Genomic DNA, 8,170 nt, shown 5'->3' with positions numbered 1-8,170 from the left:
TACTGCACTCTGATCCAGTTCTCTCATATAACTACAGTATATAACCTATCCTCAGTATTAATGCACTCTGATCCAGTTATCTCATATAAGTACAGTATATACACCAGTATTACTGCACTCTGATCCAGTTAACTCATATAAGTACAGTATATACACCTATCCTCAGTATTACAGCACTCTGATCCAGTTAACTCATATATGTACAGTATATACACCTATCCTCAGTATTACTGCACCCTGATCCAGTTCTCTCATATAAGTACAGTATATACACCTATCCTCCATATTATTGCACTCTGATCCAGTTCTCTCATATACGTACAGTATATACACCTATCCTCAGTATTACTGCACTCTGATCCAGTTATCTCATATAACTACAGTATATACACCTATCCTTAGTATTACTGCACTCTGATCCAGTTATCTCATATATGTAAGTGATATTAAATTTTATACATAATGTTTTTGGGGAAGATTTGGGTTTCTGTAAGGTGAGATATCTGGTTTTACAATGTCATTTGCACTACAACGGGTTTGAAACAAAGGCTCCAACAGAGGTGGGGTTAGACACCTGAAGCAGAAGATGTATTAGATGTGTGTATTTTCACATAGACTTTCTGTCTCCTCCATAAATGGGTCATACAGGAAATCTCTGGAAAGAGGGGTCGGTGGAACCACTTTCTGGGAGGTGAAAGAAATTCTGGAATGACTAGTTAGGGGCTGCAATAGTCAGAAGAGTCTGAGAAAGGAGAGCGCAGTGAACAGAAGTGCTGGGTCAGGAGACTCAGAACGAAGCTGCGCAAGATGGCATCGAGAGAAGCCTGTGAGCTGAGAAAGGTTTCCCAAGAATGTGCTTAAGCATCCCTTTTGTTTTGTATTATTCACCCAAAAATGTTTTCTGTATGCCACCTGTAACAGTGACCTAATTCAATATCAATATACATTTTTCTATACGCTTGTATTTGTGCTTTATTCGTCACACATTCCCTGCAGGGGATCTGGATCTTAGTCTCATAGTCAGACCTAGTTGAGGTCTGATTATAAGACGACCCCGATTATAAGACGAGGGGTATTTTTCAGAGCATTTGCTCTGGAAAAAACCTTGTCTTATAATCGAGCAAATACGGTAATATGTATGTTCAAATTGTAACCAATGGCAATGACTTATTTACACTTTTTACACATAAAGTCAAATATGTGGACATTCATAAATTATTGTTCTGAATACCTTACTCAGTAGTTCAATAGGACAAACACAGTAAGACATTTTTTCCTCTAAAACAAATTAATGTATACCAAGGGTAACATAGGATGCATTGTCAGAAAACAAGTTTGGCTATTGTGTTGTGTCCCTATAGGGTATGAACATTTTTTTCCTGTGCACTTTAGGCCCGAGTATAATCTTTTTTTTTATTTACTGCTGCTGCCTATGGTGCAGAACAGTATTCCAAATTGTGGGCACATTACTAAAAAAATGCTTTGTCAAAATTATTTTAAATAATAAGAGGCTAGAGGAAGAAGAGAAGATAGACACATTCAAATGCATAAAAGGGTTCAACAAATTTTAAGAATCAAGTACAGTCTAAAACTGGAGGGTCTGAGTATTAGACCTAGCGTAAGGAAGTTGTACTTGGGGAGATGATTGTAACAGCCTTTTGTAGAAGTCGTAGATGTTTATATGGTGAGGGAAATCAACAATTCAAGGGACAGGCATAAGGATATCCAAAACACAGGATAACACCAAAGATCAAATAAGATTTGAGGTTTTCATAGCAGGTCAAAAATGGGCAGATATGAAATAAAATATTTTGGATATAACATTTTTGTAAGAGGGAGAACTACTACATGCGACATTAGATACTTATTTTACAAGGACACCTGGAGCCATTTAACATAGCATATTCTTAAAAACTAAGACAATAAATAAAATACCATTTGTGAGAGTCATTATTTTGGAAGTTAAGCACTGAAACGATTGTGATCTTTATGGTATTGACAAATACACTATTAATAAGTTAGAATTTACCACTTATAGGGATTCCTTGATGTTGCTGATGAGCATTTATGCTGTGGGCAAAATACAGTACTAAAGCCTCATGTTTATTGAAAGTGTGACTTTGAAGGTTTGGAATGAGTGCTGGTTATGTGTCCTTCTTTATGGTATTGTGGTTACATGCAGTCTACAATATGTTATCAGAGACAATCTGGTAACCGTATCAATGTGATCTGAAAATATAGAATTCGTAAACACATTTGTCAGACACAAACTTCAAACTACTCATGGTCAATGTCTACTGAGTGGACCTGTGTGAGACACACTCACCAGTAGATACTGCCTAGAAAGCTCATTGAATGAGCCTGAAGAGAGTGTATTTTACACAATGATGTACACATAATCAGATGAAATAAGGTTAATAAAAATAAAATTATGGTTCTGAATGCCTTACTTAATTGGTCCTAAAAGAGTTCTTCTAAATCGGTGTCCCCTAGCCATGCCATATATGTAGCATCTGCACAGTTCTAACCAGGGCTACCATGAAAAATCTCAGGGTCCAGTACAAACCTAAAGAAAGCTTGCAAAGGGGTCACTAGACCCAAATCTCCAGAAAGGGGCCACATGGGGCCCAAAGCTCAGACAAGGGTAGGGGCTAACAAGGGCTCAGTCCCATGTAGAGGCTGCAGAGGCCGCTTGCCTTGGCCCCACACACAGGTACTGTTTTTTCTGGTTGTTGACACAGATGGACATTTGAAGCTGGTAATGATAACTTCTGCTACCAATTATTTAGTATTATTTACAACCATAAGGAGTTTGATATCATATAACAGGTTGCTCCGTAATAAAGTGTATCTGTTTCAAGAGTAGGCAGTTACATATTCAGAGAGGCATGGATTATAAGCAGGAAACACACACATACTTGCCAGTAATTTAGAGTTATGTTACAAGCACCCATTTCAAAATGGTCAGAAGTTTTTACATAATATGTATTAAACAACAGTAGCTATTTTGTAACAGTCTTCCTGCACACAGAAGAAATTTCTCAATGACAGTAAAGAGACATGCTGTATACCAGTGAATATGATGTAATTTCAAAAGTGGTCTTATAATGATAGCGTCCAACAAAATGATCCTACGGTTTGAACCACTCTATCGCTATGGTTTTAAGATTATGTTTCAAACATTGCTCCATAATGACTTTTTGTACATAATCCCCAACATGTCAACAAAACAAGATTAAAATAACTTCATGGAAATGGCAGGCTTTATATTTGATGATTTACATGTATCCTTGGGTCGATGGAAACACTTTGCAACTGAAATTTCAAGAAATTCTGGAGAAGCCCCAAGCGAAAAATCCATGCAATCCTTGGTTCTCATACATATGATTTTAATGCTGACTCCAAAAAGTCATCTGAGTGGGGAAAGTTTGCAAAGAGTGTGAAGAAAGCTCTTGCACTTGGCAATAGATTAAAAGCAGAGGTGTAAGTCTATGAATAACAATAATGAAAGAGATGACGGGAGAGAGATCACACAGATAATGTATCCATATATAGTAATTGGGATACAGTTGGGATAAGGAGAGGCTGATGAGTTCCATGCTACCTTTTGCAAATAAAATGAGGCCCAAACTCACATCACTGTGTTTGTTCTTGAAAAGCAAACATATATTCAGAAAGTTCATTTCTCTGCCACTCTTTGGGTACATGTCTTTAAACAAAGTACAGAAAGTACATCATGATGTGTTCATTGGACTTAAATTCTGACATGTGTCTGCAACAGTTAAGAGTTGAGTGTTACATCACTAATCGCGTTATCACTGTTGTTTATCCGGTATTGTTGTATGTGCGATGACATTTAATGACATAATACCATATACAAACACAGTTTAGACTTAAAAAAAACAGGGACAGCAGGAGTAGGCTGGCCTGTGAGGAGTTGTCTTGAATAAAATATTTAATTTGTGGGTACAGTAAATGAGAAAGAAGAAAACTACCGCTGAATACAAACACAGCAGAAATGTTAAAACAGCCATTATCACAAAGGGTACAAAAATTAAAAAGTCCAGTCACGAAGGGGTTAAATATGTCAATCTTATTATTCATGTTCAGTTTCCTTGTGTACTTCACCTATCCTAAAATATGACTTTATAAACCATGCCCAGCCTAAATATTCATCCTCTATAATACAATTTTTGCCTGTATTTTTTGAGACTTTTCAGCAGCTGTATTATTTATTTTGTTGGTCTTTGGCAAGAGGTGGATCTCTTATAAGATAAGGAGGGGCAAAACTGTGGTTGGCAACAAGTAAGCAGCTAAAGGCATTCGGAGAACCCAGCTGTCTTGCATGAGACAAGTGGAGGGTTCCATATTAGCTGAAGGAGAAGCTGAGACAAATGGTCCATTTGCATGACAGCCAAAAAAATTCATTTGGCTCATGCAAGGTACCACAGGGACCACAATACAAGCATAAATCTATCCTTGAAACATTATTGAAAATAAAAACACATTTTGAAGGTGGTAAAAAAAAAAGTCAGGAATGCACTTTTCACAAATGTTCACTACATTTTGAATAAAATCAATAAATAACCAGTTTTAATAAACATTTATGGATGAAAATAGGAGGGACGTTCGAAAAGTTTTGAAAAGCACTTTTTTATATATTTTATATTAAGAAAATGCCTCATTGCTTCTGAGTGGTCCTTCTTTGGGCCCCAAATCCATCCCCTGAAGTTCCTCTGTGTGGAGGTAGTAGGCAAACTATGTCAAGACACTTTAGGGAGCATTAGAACATATTTATGTTAAAAATATAAATTGCAGTCATTATAGGTGTAAAAGGAGTTAAAGTGATCTGACCTAACTAAACAACATTTGGCCAGTGGAATTCACATGCTTATAGAAAGGACAAGTGGAGACTTTTCTTTAAATACAAATATAGCCCCCTGAAGCCCACATAAAAAGGCAACAGTACAACTGTAAATATTGTATTGCATTGTCTGTGAAAGCAGTACTATTGTCTGTTGGTAAATAATGTGTGATAAGATCTGTAAAAGAAACCTGAAGCTTTTGTTTAGTGTGTTTGGTTTTGTTTAGTGTGTCTCCCCCAATACCTTTGTTACAATCTTTACATTCTTGTTGCAGTTACTTATCTCTGTTACATCCTTGCTACCATTCATCTTCATTACCAATGTAACCCTGTGTGCGTTTTAGCCTTCATAGGCTTCCTCATCATTAAACCCTCCATTTTCTTATCAAAGAAGCATTTTCTTGTGATTATTCGAGCTACGTTGATTTAAGCTATTCAGCCATAGACGAAGGTGTGTCGGCTCCTGGAATCCCCTTTTCCCAAATATATCCAATTTCCGACACTATGTTCTTGAAGCTCAGAATTTTTGTGGATAAGGGTGTATCACCGTGCTGTACAGCTCCAGATGTTGTGGAAATAAAAAACAGGAAGCAGTTCATGTAAAAAGGCTCAGTAAAGCCTTTCCATCTAGACAAACCTCTAACCAGTAACTTATGAAGGTATCGATGGCAGCACCACGGGTTGTCTTCCAGGCAGTGGTGTATTCTGGCCTAGAGGGGACAGGTCCATGGAGCAGAAGACCCTCATTGACATAACAAGGACCCAATCGCGATCTGCATCAATCAGACTCCCTGTAGCTCCACTGTCCATTGGGCCAGTTAAAAATGAGATCAATGATTTTCCCAGTTGGCCTATTATAACAAACGAGCTTACAATCTAGAACTGTTTTACAAGTAAAAATGTTGGGAGATATACTAGAGAAATGATTGACAGAAAGACATTTGCAGACTGCTGAACTATGAATCCTTTAACGCCATTAAAGTATAACTGATCATCCATGCAGTGCAAAGGAATTAACATGCTAAAGGTCAAAGGAGGTCTGGCAATAAACTTTCAGGGAATTTCCACCTGTGCTTTGCCAACAGATGTATTTATTCCTTCTTTAACACGATTCTCCAGAATTACAGGGTTATACACATCGCTCATGGTGGACATTTAATAATGTCCTATGGACCTTCACAAACCTTGCCACGGACACTGGTGTTCTTGTACAGACACTTTGCCTATCCTGATCTCTTAGGCTTAAAATGTCACTGAGCTGGTTAGGGATTCTGCAGCCAGGTTCTATCGTTAGAATAAGTGGTGCAGAACACATATGATCTGGTCTTATTCTCTTCCTGTGTTGCAGATCATAGTCAAACAACAGCTCAGAGCTGAATGCGGATGACAGCATAGATAACTCAGGGCAGGGAACACCGGATATGTAATTCTATTTGAATTAGCATAGAGATGTAAGCCATGGAATAAATCAACCATTGGGTTAGATCTGGTTTGTTACCCCAAGTGCCTTTTTTGTTTTAGGGAAATTTTAAAATTGGATGTTTTTAAAAAAAATCACGGCAAAATACTTTAATGCTCTCTACTTTATTTTATTATACTAGACAGCTCTCTGTTTTTACATAGATGGCATATGAAACACAAAATATGTACTATATCCAATTAAACACCATACTGCCAACACATTTTTACAATCTATCGGCCACCCGGATCAGACCTTTTTATGCGATTTCCAATGTTGGTTTAACTGACATGCAAAGCACTATCCGCTGGTTGAGACAACAGGACATGTCCCAAGCGTGTCTCTCAGGTCTGTCCCAAACAAATCAGGACTGTGGGTAAGTAAGGTTGTATGTATACTGTATATTGTCTGGTCAATAAATAAACTCTGCCGTGGCTGCCATGCACGTGTCATTTGCATTTGAACCCTAGAGACTTTGCATTTGAACCCTAGAGACTTTAATGATTAGTCAATAGAGTACACAGGGTTGAGCTCCATGTGATAGGTCTATCTATCTCTGAGGTTCTAGGTCATTTGGTCACATCACACGCAAAGTGACAATGCAATACTGTCCACATTATGTAAGTGAAAGCAGGGTTTTTTAAACCCAAATTCAATATTGGTAATTTCACCATAGACCGGTGAGATTTTGAACACCTTTCCACACCAACTCTGTATTCATATGCTTATGACAATAAAATATATAATCTGAAGGAACATTCTATTACTAAGCTGTAATTACCTACCATATCTGCAATTGTAGGATTGTCAGTCATAAAAGGCAAGGTCAGGGAATTTAAAACGATAAGTAGCAGCTTCACTTCCCCTGGAACATTCTGTTACACATAACATCATTTTCATATCTAAAAGGTGTTGTTTCACCTATTCTGCTGATTTTAAGACTTTTGCAAATAAACATGGCATTGGAAACATCATCACTAGCACTGTTGAATCCTTCAAGCACTCACAGAAGAAAAAGAATAATTATCTTTCATGGTTCATTTATAATTTTTGCCCAGAACACATCACATGACACAAAAGCAGCCACTGATAGGTTGTTACCATAGAAACTGAAACATTTTCCTAAATGTTTATGTGTTGTTTAGAGGAAAAAATGACAAGCCTGCTGCTGATCAGCACCTTTAAGGAATTGTCGATAAGATTATAAAGCTGTTATTGTGCCTTGCACACCTTCACAAATTGAATATATGACTGACATTACATTGCTTACAATGCTTACTTTTGGTTTCTGATGTGTGGTTTTTATGACTGTTTACAACCGTGCAGAGATTATAATAATCGTACAAATGTGCGCTATAATGGCACTGTGCGAGGCAACATTTGCAGTGTGGACTTTTTTTGTATAAATATAGTAACCCCAGTACAAGGGGTTTCAGTACCAAGCTGTTACTATCTTGTGACGCTTATTATTTCGGAGATCTTATAGTGTGTTCTTCGCTTCCTTTGCTGCAGATGGAAATAACTTAGTATATGTATATATTGGTAGTATATGGGTAGTAGGCAAGATATATAATTAATCAGTGTATTTCTCGTGAAATATAAATGATGAAAGATTAGAATATTAAAGAATAGCTTAAAAAAGAACATAAAATATCCATTTCAGGAGAGCTTATATGAATTGGATCATGTAGCCATCAAACAATCATTAAGCTTTTAATATTACTACCTAATATCTATCAACTTAAGACGTCAATTGCCTGGATAATGGATTCCTAGTTAATAGCATCGCCTTACTGAGAGGTCTCCCCTTAGAGGTGATAGAGGCTAATATAGTGAGGGAATTTAAA

The sequence above is a fragment of the Spea bombifrons genome, chromosome 1 (assembly GCF_027358695.1).
Source record: "Spea bombifrons isolate aSpeBom1 chromosome 1, aSpeBom1.2.pri, whole genome shotgun sequence".
NCBI lineage: Eukaryota > Metazoa > Chordata > Amphibia > Anura > Pelobatidae > Spea > Spea bombifrons.
Note: the sequence above shows the minus strand (reverse complement) of the source record.